Source organism: Lontra canadensis, unplaced genomic scaffold (assembly GCF_010015895.1).
Source record: "Lontra canadensis isolate GAN:19392208 unplaced genomic scaffold, GSC_riverotter_1.0 scaffold14, whole genome shotgun sequence".
NCBI classification, from domain to species: domain Eukaryota; kingdom Metazoa; phylum Chordata; class Mammalia; order Carnivora; family Mustelidae; genus Lontra; species Lontra canadensis.
In genome coordinates, this window is record NW_022631008.1 from 25,521,985 (window position 1) to 25,536,238 (window position 14,254).

General features: G+C 38.2%; 1 protein-coding gene across 7 annotated transcripts in view; it reads left to right on the forward strand.

Moving 5' to 3' along the window:
• CEP57L1 (centrosomal protein 57 like 1) overlaps window positions 1-14,254 on the forward strand; it is a 68,799-nt gene that overhangs the window by 14,848 nt on the left and 39,697 nt on the right. The window contains exon 2 of one of the 7 annotated variants that reach the window (XM_032858276.1): window positions 11,465-11,595. The exons of the other annotated variants lie outside the window; for them this stretch is intronic. The gene's annotated coding sequence lies outside the window, so the exon portion shown is untranslated. The remainder of the gene's footprint in view (window positions 1-11,464; window positions 11,596-14,254) is intronic. 7 annotated transcript variants of the gene reach the window in all.

Here is a 14,254-nt window from a genome sequence, read left to right on the forward strand (position 1 = left end):
TTGCAAATAAGTTTGGGAAATGAATGTTTTATCCCTCTTCTGGAAATTCACAATGATAATAGAATGTTAAAGATAATAAAGTGGAATATTAAAAATTAAAATCTGGATTAATATTAAAGAATTTTTTTTTAAACTTGGAGGTGAAGAAGTTGGTTAATTTTGTCTTACCCATTTCAACAAGTTTATTTGCTGGAAATTTAATTTAGGGAGTAACTTCGATTAATATCCTATGAAGCTAGTATTTTGGTAAATACTGTTTAATAGTATGAATCCTTAGTGAATAGTAGATCATGATCTTTAAATATTAAAGTAAGTATGTTTCTTTTTGTTTCTTTAAGCCTAGTTGTCTTTATAATTTGTTTTTTCCCTTTACAGCGTTGATCATTCCATCTCCCTCAGTCATTCTTTTCCCCAGACCAGATGTTTTTATTCCTTTAGCTCATCTTTATTGTGCCTCTGGAGAGCACATACTAGAAGTACAAAGATGAATAAAATAAAGTTCTGGCTCTCGAAGACCTAACTCGCTGATTTTTTTTTTTTCCCTAACTCATTGATTTGGTAGAGCAGGGAAGACATCTGTAAGGCACACCCCCTTATATCTTTATGTAATTTAGAGATCCATGATCAGCACTTTGCATTTACTTACTCAATTGCATGAAAATAATGTTGTTGTTTTTTTAAAGATTTTATTTATTTATTTAACACAGAAAGAGATCACAGGTAGGCAGAGATGCAGGCAGAGAGAGAGAGGGGAAGCAGGCTTCTTGCTGAGCAGAGAGCCCAATGTAGGGCTCGATCCCAGGACCCTGAGATCATGACCTGAGCTGAAGGCGAAGGCTTAACCCACTGAGCCACCCAGGCTCCCAGAAAAGAATGTTCTTAATGTATATATTTTATAAAGACTTTATTCATTGAATCCAAGATGCCAAAGATTATAAGGCACAGCATTACTTTATGTCCCACAGTGAAAGAAAAAAAAAAAAAACATGTTGCCAAATATAATTTAAAGGTGAATCCTCGGGGTGCCTGGGTGGCTCAGTCAGTTAAGTGTTTGCCTTCCACTCAGGTCATGATCTCAGGGTCCTGGAATCAAGCCCCCACGTTGGCTCTCTGCTCAGCAGGGAGACTGCTTCTCCCTCTCTCCCTCCTTCTGTGCTCTCTCTCTCTCTCTCAAATAAATAAATCTTTAAAAAAAAATAAAGGTGAATCCTGATTTCATAGAAGTAAAATATATGCATTCATTTGTAAATAAATGTTTGTTAACTGTTAGTCTCCAATGTATTTACTTATTTCTACTGCATTTATTGATTTGAGGACAACACATGCTTATTAAATGACTACCCTATAATAAGTCCAGTGGATAACAGAATAATGAATAAGATATGGTCCCTTGCTCTTGAGGAATTATAGAGGAAGACAGATATGTGCAGACATTGCTAAAATAAAATTATGTTTGTTAAGGCAACTAAACTCAAATCACAGAAACTATAATACATTAAAGATAATTTTAAATTAAAGATAGTGGATGGCTTTGGAAGAGTTATGAATTACCAACTTCAAAAAATATTGCTAATTTTTTATTCTTTCATCGTCAGAAGCAGTTGAGGGATTAGTGGATAGGAGGGAGAAATGGAAAGAAATACTTATTTTGGGGGATGTATGTGTATTTTTTTTTTTTTTTAAAGAAGAGAATAGAGTTTGTTTTAAAGATGTTTTATGTTTTTCTCAGTTGTTATCTCCACAGGAGTTCTATTTCAAGGGAAAACAATTCTGATAGTTGTAATGTTTGTTTGCTTTGGAAATTTTACAAATTGAATTACACTCAGCCAAACATGTTTCTGGATGTGTGGATTTATTTATACAGGGGAAAACTGTTAACCTTAAGTTGGCATCTGTCTGTTGTCAGCAGCTGTGTTGGTTGGTCTACTCACTGTCTGTGTGTGCACTTAAGGGAATGCAAGCTTGCTTTAATTTTGGCTTAAATAGCACTAGGAAAATTAATGTTAGTTTGTTTTTTCCTGAGGCTAATATAGGGAAAAATTGGATTAACTACAATTTATGGAAAGCAGTGCAGAAACAAAAAGGGCACCATATTTAGAGTCTGGAAACCCGAATTTGAATTCTAGTTTTGCCACTTATTACACCTATGATGCTAAGCAAGTTGCTTAATCTTTTTGCCTTGGTTTCCTTGTGTGTTCAAAAATGACTGTAATGATATGCCACTTTGTAAGGCTAAGTTAAAATTTGATGTATAAAGGCTTTGTAAATTATAATACTTTTCAAGTATTAGTTGATAATTTTAGATTTTGCCTTTTAGTACAGTTGCGAAGAATATACTATATAAGACTATATACATTTTAAAGAATTGAGTTTAGCAGCTTTATCTGTATTTGTATAAACTTTAGTCAAAAAAGGATGTCATTTTCTCCCTTTTAAGCATTTCAGAGACTATTTTTTAAGAGAGAAAGGGAGGAGGGGGGAGAGGAAGAGGGAAAGAGAATCTTAAGCAGGCTCCATGCTGGTTGTGGAGCACAATTCTGGCCTGATATGGGGCTTGATCTGAAGACCCTGGGGTCATGACCTAGCCAAAATCCAGAATCAGATATTTAACAGACTGAGCCACCCAGGTGCCCCTTTCCTCTGTCTCCTGATAGGCTGTAATTTGCAGCTGATAGGAAGCTTTTAACTAAAGGATGAAAGTTGGTCATATTAAAGGAGGCTATGTTTCTTAGCCAGGATTGGTCTGGACTAGACTGGCAAACTTGGCCAACTATCATGATGAAATCAGCATGATGAAGTCAACCCTCTACTTTTTGCAAGGCACCAAATTTGTACTAGTTCAAAGCAAGTTCAAAACCCTGAGTTGTTTAGGCATTTCATTTATTTCACCTGAGACTATAACCTCTTCCTCTGCACCTCCATCTCTTAGCAAAATATCTGACACTTGTTAGACACTCAGCAAATACCATTGGAATTGAAATGGAATGAAAACTGGGGCACCTGGGTGGCTCAGTGGATTAAAGCCTCTGCCTTTGGCTCAGGTCATGATCCCAGGGTCCTGGGATCAAGCCCCACATGGGGCTTTCTTCTCAGCAGGGAGCCTGCTTCCCCCTCTCTCTCTGCCTGCCTCTCTGCCTACTTGTGATATCTGTCTGTCAAATAAGTAAATAAAATCTTTAAAAAAAAAAGAAATGGAATGAAAACTGAAAATTATGCCAATTCCTAACGTTAGATTTCCTGAAAAGTCACCTCATTATTATATGAAGCAAATTATGTAGACACAGTCATAGGCAGCCTCTGTTTGGATGCAAGAGAAATTCTTAGGAGCAAAAAAGATCTCATGCTTAGTCATCATAAGGTCTCTTCTATGCCTCCTGTATTTTGGCTGTTGGGGTACATTGGAAGGTCCTCAGCACTTTCAGCATTTCACACAGTCAGCTAAAAGTAAAGTATGCACATTGAAAACTGCTGAAGAACTAGAATATTTAAGAGGAAGCTAATACAAATTTTCAAAGGTGCATTTTAAATAAAATGTATTTTGATTATCTTAATTAATCTTCTACCTCAGCCAGGCAGGAAAATTAGATTTTGCCCTTTTGCCCTCCATGCAGTTCAATAACATACGCTGTTTCTCATGTTAAGACCCTAGCAGCTGTGCCAACAAGTCTGGTTTAGGGGATAAATAAATAAATAAATAAAGACTTAGTGGTATCTCTTTACAGATCAGCTTGTCAACAACTCTGTCCATCAATAGATTACATCAGCCCTTTTGTGAACAGTTGTTCACTTCAGATATATGAATCAGAAGTTGGTGTGCTTAAGATACTGCAGCTTGCTAGTAGGTGTAAAAATTGGAATTATGAATATGGAGTTCTGAATACCAAGGAGAGCAATGCTATGACAAACCTAGGTATTTGTGTTGCTTTTTGACAGAATAACTCATACACTACTGTTAGTGATTGGAACTCTCTTTTGTCTGAATGGCATAGACATCTTCCTTTTACTTTCTATTGAGGTGACTTGTTAGTAGGATTTATCTTGGAGCTCTGCATGGCTTTTTTTTTTTTTTTTCCCTACATGGCTTTTAATTCATTTCAGTTTACCAAGCATTTATTAACTATTGAATTAAGTGCTAAGATTACAAATATGAATGAAGCTGGATTCCAGTTTTTAAGGCTTGCTGTTTAAGGGAAGGACATGAACAGAATATTTTTCTTTTTTTTTTTTTTTTAAGATTTTATTTATTTATCTGCCACAGAGAGAGTGGGTGAGAGAGAGAGCACAAGCAAGGGGAAGAGCAGGCAGAGTGAGAAGCAGGCCTCATGCTGAGCAGGGAGCCCAGTGTGTCACTCGATCCTAGGACCCTGGGATCATGACCTGAGCCAAAGGCAGACGCTTAACCGACTGAGCCACCCAGGTGTCCCAGAATATTTCAGTATAATATATTAAGCATATAAGTATGCAAGAGGAGAGTTAGTTAGCCCAGCCACAGGAAACCAGGAAAAGGCTCAGAGATTAGTATTTGTAAGGACAAGTTGTAAGGAAACTGAAACTCCAAGGAAAGAATAACAAAGAGTTTACTATCATTGCTACTTCCACCACTGTATATTTATATAATACTTAATATTTTTCAAAACTAAGAGAAAGGAAGTGATATAACTAAGATTACATGCCGTGTAAGTATTAGGGGAGAAAAAAACCCCTAGGTCTTCTGATTTTATCCAGAGCCCTTTCCATTACATCATATTCCTTAGTGAAACCATGCAGATGCAGTCTTGTCCTCGAATCTAGAGAAATGGAGGGGGAAATATCTAAGAAAAGAGTTAGTCTCCATCAGAATCCTAGAGGAGAACATAGGCAGTAATATCTGCGACATCAGCCACAGCAACTTCTTTCAAGATATATCTCCAAAGGCAAAGGAAACAAAAGCGAAAATAAACTTTTGGGACTTCATCAAAATCAAAAGCTTCTGCACAGCAAAGGAAACAGTCAAGAAAACAAAGAGGCAACCCACGGAATGGGAGAAGATATTTGCAAATGACAGTACAGACAAAAGATTGATATCCAGGATCTATAAAGAACTCAAACTCAACGCACACAAAACAGATAATCATATCAAAAAATGGGGAGAAGATATGAACAGACACTTCTCCAAGGAAGACATACAAATGGCTATCAGACACATAAAAAATGTTCATCATCACTAGCCATCAGGGAGATTCAAATTAAAACCACATTGAGATATCACCTTACACCAGTTAGAATGGCCAAAATTAGCAAGAGAGGAAACAACATGTGTTGGAGAGGATGTGGAGAAAGGGGAACCCTCTTCCACTCTTGGTGGGAATGCAAGTTGGTGCAGCCTCTTTGGAGAACAGTGTGGAGATACCTCAAGAAATTAAAAATAGAACTTCCCTATACCCTGCAATTGCACTACTGGGTATTTACCCCAAAGATACAGATATAGTGAAAAGAAGGGCCATCTGTACCCCAATGTTTATAGCAGCAAAGGCCACGGTTACCAAACTGTGGAAAGAACCAAGATGCCCTTCAACGGACAAATGGATAAGGAAGATGTGGTCCATATACACTGTGGAGTGTTATGCCTCCATCAGAAAGGATGAATACCCAACTTTTGTAGCAACATGGAGGGACTGGAAGAGATTATGCTGAGTGAAATAAGTCAAGCAGAGAGAGTCAATTATCATATGGTTTCACTTATTTGTGGAGCATAACAAATAGCATGGAGGACATGGGGAGTTAGGGGAAGGGAGTTGGGGGAAATTGGAAGGGGAGGTGAACAATGAGAGACTATGGACTCTGAAAAACAATCTGAAGGCTTTGAAGAGGGTGGGGTGGGAGGTTGGGGGAACCAGGTGGTGGGTATTAGAGAGGGCACGGATTGCATGGAGCACTGGGTGTGGTACAAAAACAATACTGTTATGCTGAAAATAAATTTTAAAAAATGATTAAAAAAAGAAAAGAGTTAGTCTCTGGTCACTAAACCCATGAGACTATCAACAGCTTAAAGGGATGTAATGGTAAAGAATGAACCGTCGTGCTGTAATCAAATAGATTACCATGCTTCTAGAATCTGATGAATCTGATGAATCTTTCTTTCTGATCTCAAGACACTGTTGATGGTTGTTATCTTCAGAGAGGGGAAAGCTGTGGACATGGTTGGGAATCAGTGGTCTAGGAGTAGGAAATATTTTACTTTTTATTTTGTGCACTTTAGTGCTGCTTAAGTTTTGTTACCTGATACATTACTGTTAAGTAAAAAACATGTTGATAGGGATTTCTGTATAGTGGGATTATAGGCCACTTAAAATTTTTAAATTAAAATATTACATAGTACATGCTAACAAATTTCATCTGAAAAGTTACTGCTGAGTAGGTTGACAGTGACAGAGTGGATTTTCCATAGATCCACCTAGAAACTATTTTTATAACATGCTTAGAACAACAGTGGCAGTATAAAAACAGTATTCCCTTATTTCTATGGATAAGTGAATATTAAATTATAGATAAGGATGTGAGATACTTCATTTTCCACAGTCTTAGAAAATCCCTGTATCATAGATACAAGTACACATTTGCTCTTGGGGTAGGAAACAGTTTTCCTGAGTGAAAGAGATGCTCTGGCAGGGCGTGACAAGAGTGGGAATCAGATTTGAATTGTTGTATTAGTTACTTTAGACAGGACTGTGCCGTGAGAGGGACTTTGAGGACCTTTACCCACCAAAAGCAGGGAAAAGCTAGCAGTGGTTGGTTGAATAAGTGGTTTCTTTGTAAAAAAAAATTTTTTTTAATGAGGGAACTCCTCACAATGATCAGTTGGTGCTTATTATCATTCTAAAGTCATTTTAGTCTTTTTTTTTAAGATTTTATTTATTCATTTGACAGAGAGAGAGATCACAGGCAAAGAGGCAGGCAGAAAGAGGGGGAAGCAGGCTCTCTGCCGAGCAGAGAGCGCGATGTGGGGCTCAATCCCAGGACTCTGAGATCATGACCCGAGCCGAAGGCAGAGTCCCAACCCACTGAGACACCCAAGCACCCCGCCATTTTAGTCTTCTAATGATGATATGCTTGTTATATATGAAATTGCAGTTTTATAAGATGCCAGAACAGCTATGGCTTATAATTTATGCAGTGTTTATCCTATCCTTGGAAAAGATGGAAAATGCATGCCTGAACTAGGAATACTCAGCTTTTCTGGAAAATTATAAAAATGCTAAAGGAATTTTTTTTTATGATGGCATTGTTGAAAAGGGATTAATTTTTCTTAAAAAGGACCAGAATGCTCTGGATGTAATGCAAGTATTTGGTTAGTGTGTTTGTGGCCTGTGAGTAAAAGATGAAATACTGAGTATCGGACTGGGACTATAAATCATCATCCTTGGCAGGAGCAAAGTTTGCTCTTTCTCCTATTGTGTCTGGACAGTTACCAGGGCCTGTGGGGAGCCTGGCAATCTAGTTCTCAGAGTCCCAGAGAATATTAAAGCATTTACATGAGGTTGGGGTAGCAGTGGTCTGATCTCACTTGTTGGTTGTTTAGTTTATTTTATAATTTTTTTATGGGTGAGATTTTTATATTTGGTGGAATTATAAAACATTGTTAAATGTGGGAAGGGAAAGGATTTTTATAATTTTTAATAACCTTTTATAGTTCTTACCAGTAAAAATAAATCAATACCCATACAAAATTATGTATGGAGTACATTTGAGAACCAGAAATTGGCCTCTCCATCCCAGTTTCTGGGCATTCAGAATGGCTTGCTGGACTTTCCATTTATTGTGTTTCGGTGATTCTAAGACTTTTTTTCAGATTTAAGAAAAGTTCTAAAATAATGATATGTCTTATAATCGTTATTGGCCTGAATTAAAGTAGGATTACTTCAGAGAGGTTTTGCATTTTCCTCTATCAGTCGTTTGCATGACTGCCAACCTGGGACCATTTTAAATTAAATTCTCTATTTAAGAGTTTGTTTTTAATCTCACTGGTAGTATGAATTCAGAGTATAAAGCAGTGTAAGAACTGTCTTTGAGTTACTATTCCCTCTACTTGGTGCCTAGTACTTGAAAGGTAGAGATTTCCAAATTTCCTTGATGTTTCTTTCTGCATGGTGGGTTTATTTTCCATTTATCCTTCTCTTCATTTGTAGCCTTTCTTTTGTTTCAGCTTTGAGAAGTCTCTGTTTTTTTTTTTCTTGCGGTACATGAAAAAACAATGCATCTTATAGTAGATGGTGGCTTAGATTTGAGAAAAGACCCATCAAGACACTTGGTTAGGCCTTTACTTAAGCACCCTTCTTTGGCACTTGTTTATTTTTATAGTAGACACACTTCTAAGACACAATGTCATTGTTACGCACATTATTTTGTTCATTCCTCATCGGTGATCTTCAAACTCGAATGTGCATAAGAATCAACTGGGGAGTGAAAATTATTTCCGGGCCCAGAGGTTGTTTCTGTGGACCTGGGTGATGCCCTCTCATCTGCACTTTTGACAAATACCCTCAAGGTATCCACACTTAGAGAAAAACTAGCTGCATTCTCTATATCTAAGTGAATACTCACAGTTTCAGCTGCCATCTCTATTTATTGATGACTTCTAAATTTTTATGTTTAGTCTAAACCACTTTTTTTGGATGCCAAATCCATCTCTACAACTGACGTGGCTCTATTAAAGGCAGAATACTCTCTGACCCAGGCTGCCTTGGTTCAAGTCCCAGCTCAGCCACTTAATAGTTGTGTGACCTTGGGCAGAGTTAGCTTCTCAGATGCCTCATGTAAAATGAAATTTGAATACCTCAGAGGGTCGCCTTGATAATTCAGTGGATTCACACATACAAAGTTCTTTGACCAGAGTCTGGCACATGAGAAGTTCAGTGTAAGTGTTGGCTGTTTTTATGTTGTTATTGTTCCAAAAGCACCTCAAACATGTCTAAAATGAACCTTTTATACACCTCTACCACCCTCCATCTGTTTTCTCCTTTGACTATAGTTTTATTTAATTTCTCCCTGTCACTGATTTTCCTCATTTGGGTCATACATTTTATGAATTCAATATCATAATTTATCTCTAATTTGTCCTCTCCCTTTATTTCTTTGTTTTTTTCCTTTCCTTTTCTTTCTTTCTTTTTCTTTCTTTCTTTCTTTCTTTCTTCCTTCCTTCCTTCCTTCCTTCCTCCCTCCCTCCCTCCCTCCCTTTCTTTCTTCCTTCCTTTCTTTTTTTTAGAGAGAGAGAGTGGGGGTGGGGAGGGGCAGAGGGAGAGGGAGGGAGTCTCAAGCAGGCTCTATACCCAACACACAACCAAAGTGGGGGGCAGGCCTCAATCTCACAACCCTGAGATCATGACCTGAGCTGAAATTAAGAGTCGGACACTTAACTGACCAAGCCCAGGTGCCCCTTGTCCCCTCCTTTCTATTCCCACTTCTGTTGCTTTGGTTTAGGTCTCTATCCCCTCTCACAGAGTTTTGGAATAGCCTCCTAAATGGACTTCTAGCCTCTGGTTGTTTTTCTTCATTCAGAGCTCACAGAAATCTTTATCAAAGGCAATCAGATCCTGCCATTCAGTCTGCTGGTTTGATAAACATGGTAAAATCCAAACACGTGTGCCTGGCATACAAATCTCCTTCGAGCTAGTTTTTGCCTCTTTGTTCTGCAGCACTCATTTATCTTCTTCCCGCTTTATATATTACTTGTAGTAGATTCTCTCTTGCTTTCATAACTTTGCATAAACAAGCAGTATAGCATGGGAGTCAATAGTGTGAGCTCTAGAGCCAGACTGCTTAAGTCCAAATCCTGACTTTGCAGCTTAACTAGTTGTGTGAACTTGGGCAAAACACTTTTTCGGTGCCAGTTTCCTAATCTTTAAAATGGGAATAGTCGTGCCTCATAGATACATTATGAGGATTTTACTAAGTTAATTTACAGAAGCATTCAATAAATATAAAGTATTGTTTTTATTATTACCATGCTGTTTCCTTTGACTGTACACTTGATCTTCTCCACTACCCATTCTCTCACTGTCTTTTGCCTATCAGGTCCTATTCATTCATCTGTCATAAAGAGCTACCTCCTCAGTGCACTTGGGAGGCTCAGTCGGTTAAGGGACCAGCTCTTAATTTTGGCTCTGGTCATGATCACGGGGTCCTGGGATCAAACCCCTAGTTGGGCTCTGTGCTCAGTCTGTTTGAGGATTCTAACTCTCTCTCCCTCTGCCTCCCCCATACCACCACTTGCATACTCTCTCTCTCTCAAGTGAATAAATAAATCTTTAAAAAAAAACACAAAAACAAACTACCTCCTCCAGGAAGCCATTCTGAAATTCCCACATTCTCTTATGATGATCCTCTGGGTTCCCATAGCACCCTTTTGTGGTATAATTAAACTCTGAATGCTTTAAGGACTACCAGTATTTTTCATATGTATTTTTCATCTCTGAATGGCCAGAGAATGAGACTTCATTGTTTGCTATAGATTAAGAAACCCAAAAGAGGAGGGATACTTTATTAGAGACAAGTAAACAGATGCTCATAAGCAGACTGGAAAGCAGGAAATAGCAAGAGGTGAAAAGACAGAAAACAAAATCTAAGTCTGGAGCTTTCCAGTGAAGGGACAGACAGTCCAAGAAGTATCAGTATGGTTCTCCAAGTATCATAGTATATAATTAAAAAACTATGATAATATCCTAAGTCATCCCAAAGATCAAATTGTATAGCGTATACTTGGCCTAAAAGGAAGGAAAGTAGCTTAAACATTTTAGAAATATTTCTTTTAAAACCAATTGAAATTAATTTTGGCAATTACGTAGATGAGCTTTCATTATTTATAATTGTCCAACAGCTCACCCACCTTGGGCAGCCTGAGTAATCAGTGCACTCCTGTAATTAATTCTGGCCATTGAATGTGCCCAATTTGTGTACGTGGATATTGGCTGGGGTTGGGGGGAGGGTAGGGAGCAGTTTGTAATAGGCTAACAAAGTGAATTTGTGACAATTAATATGAGCACTGTTAACTTTAAAATTCATTATTTGTTGACTCAAATTTCTAAGTTCTTTATACATTTACTAATATTGCCATCAACCTTTCTAAGGAAAAATGGTTAGAAACAGATTTAAGCTCAACAAATAAATATAATGAACATTGTAAGAATGTTGAAACTCTTTCAAAATAACTGATTTAAAAGAAAGTTAGAACTTTCTGAAAAAATATTACCAGTAATAATTTAAAATCCTAAGATTTATGATTTGCTTACTTAAGTGAAATGATATTATAATAAAACATTGTATACAAAATACATACCAAGGTACAGTATGTGACTATTTTTACAACTTAAGACAGTATTTATAAATTATTGGATTTAACCATAACAAATATTAGCGTAGGGAAAAGTTGCTGATCTAACAAATTAGTTTCAGGGGATTCATTTTACAATTTTTTTTTTTCTTTGATTAGGCCCTGAGGATACAATGCCCCTTTGCAGAACACAGTAGTTTGGACTGCAGGAACTTACAAAAGAAATAAACATAATTGTCCTCCCTGAGTTTCTATTGATATAGGAGACATAAGACCTCTAAAAATGAGATGTAAGTGCCCCAACACATATCCATATAAATTATCAATATTGTACATCTTCAGCTATTTTCTTCCTCTGCAGAAATCTAGTTAAGAGGAAACTATTTGCATGAAAATACTTGTTTGTTATTATAAAACTGATATGTATTTATTATAAAGAATGTATAAGAAGGTTGAAATAAGAAAATGAAGGTCTCTTGTTCATCTATTAACATTTTAATATATTTAGTAGTCTTTTATATATGCTTATCTTTATCCCTTTTAAAAATTGGACTGTGATTACATAATTTTATGTTCTTTATTTACTCTATATTAAATCAGAAGGATTTTCTCATGAACTAAATATTTAAGATAAACTACAGGTAAAGATGATGGGGAGTCTAATCATTTAAGTAATCTCAGACATTGTAAAGTCTGAAACTTACTGGATTCAGATTCAATAAGGAAATTTCTAACTTTCTAATTAGATAAAATGTTCATAAGTCTAGATATTTTAAATTCAGCAATTGATAAATTCGCTTGGAAATCAGCTCTTATCGCATGGCACTGAGTTGAATTAACGGTACACATAACAATTAGATGCTCTGTTTTAATTTATTAAATATTTGTAGAAGATTGGCATTACTTTATATTCTTTTAAAAAAAACTTAAATATGGTTGTACTCATATAATCATATTTCTCCTCTCCAGACTCATTTAAAATAATGAATGTGAGGGGAATGCACAAGAGCACTTCCCCAAAGCCATTGGCTGGGAAGGAAAAGGGAAAAGGCTGTTTTCCTGAGTTCTTGTATCCAGCAGGGCTCAAAACTGGAGCTGTAAAGGTCAGCCGGGCTTGGCTAGGATAGAGCACTGAGGGCACTTCCTTGCTTCTCAAAGAAGGCAGGCAAACAACCCAGAGGCAGACCTGTGGAAATAGCCATCTGAGGAACACCTGTGAGGCATTCACACACAGGGAGGAGATAATTCACTCTTCCTAGAGCTGTCCCTGAGAGGTAGCTGCAGGAGATACCTGTCCGGGGACAAAGGAGGAGGAGCCGATGGGCACTATTTCCCTCCCCCACTTGTCAGCGTAAACCCAGAGCCACCTGTGGAGGGCAGCTCACCTCAACACTAGCTGCCTAGCTTGCTTGCAACAAATCCCACACCTCTGTGCTCTGGTGCAACAGCCCTTCTCAGTCAAACCTCCCTCAGTCCTAGAATGGTGAGACTCTCCCCCAGGAGATCAGCACAGGCCTCTGCCCACACCACATCCCTAAAACCTGGGAGTCTTCAAGGTCAGCAGGCTTGGCTTGGCTAGAGCCAGGAGGTCACTGCACTGCCCCTGGAGAGAAGGCAGACAAGCTGGAGCCAGATAGTGTGGAAACAATGATCTGAGGAATGCCTGGGACACACAGAGGGGAGACTGTTTGCTCTTCTTGAGGTGATTTCCTGAGAGAAACAGGCAGGGAGACCCCTCTCTAGGGACAAAGAAGCAGGCGGACATCATTTCCCTCCCTCCCCCCAGCATAAACACAGACACACCTGTCATAATCAGTACAGCGCCAACACTGGCTGCCTAACCTGCTTATACCAAGTCCCACAACCCTGCATTTCGTTGGTACTGCCCTGCTTGATCAAGTTTGCCTCAGTGCCAGCACAGTGGGCCCCTTCCCCAGAAGACCAGCAGAAACCCCTGCCCACATCACCAGCCAGAGAGTTCTGCAGGGCTTCATTTCTACTGGAAGTAGTAGCAGGTCTCATTTAACAAGTAGGCCAGAGTACACCTAGTTGAAACATAACACCTTCTGGCCAAGGACAAAACACTGCCCATTGCAGGCAAGGAGAGCCTCTGCAGACAACCAGCCAAAAGGATAAAGCAGCCAAAACACAGCAGCAGAGTACATGCAGCAAACACTAGAAACTTCCCCCTGAAACACCAGGCCCTGGACACTACATGACCTTTCCTTCATTAAGCCATTACTCTTAGGAGCAGGAAACAGAACAGGCTTTTTTAACCCACAGAAGAAGATAGAGACTTAGACAAATGCCAAGACAGAAGAATTCATCTTGAAAGAACACGATCAGTTCATGGCCAGAGACCTAAGTGAAACAGATATAAGTAACATGCCTGATAGAGAATTTAAAGCAACAATCATAAGGATACTCTGGGCTTGAGAAAAGAGTGGAAGATTTGGGGGGGGGGGGAAGGGCTTACTACAGAGATAAAAGAGTTAAAAAACAGAAATGAAAAATGCAATAACTGAAATTTGAAACAGACTTGATGCAGTGAGCACAAGGATGGAAGAAGCAGAGGAATGAGTAAGTGATATAGAAGATAAAATAATGGAAAATAATGAGGCTGAACAAAAAAGAGAACTGTGGAACATAAGAATAGACCTAGGGAATTCAGTGACTCCATCAAACATAATAACATTCATATTAAAGGAGTCTCAGAAGAAGAAGAGAGAAAGGGGGCAGAAAATTTATTTGAGGAAATAATAGCTAAAAACTTCTCTAATCTGAGGAAGGAAACATATCCAGATCCAGGAGACACAGAGGACTCCCCTCAGAATCAACAAAAGCAGGCCAACACAAAGACATAATGTAATTAAATTTGCAAAATATAAAGATAAAAAATCCTAAAAGCAGAAAGAAGTCCCTAACTTACAAAGGAGTACCCTTAAGGCT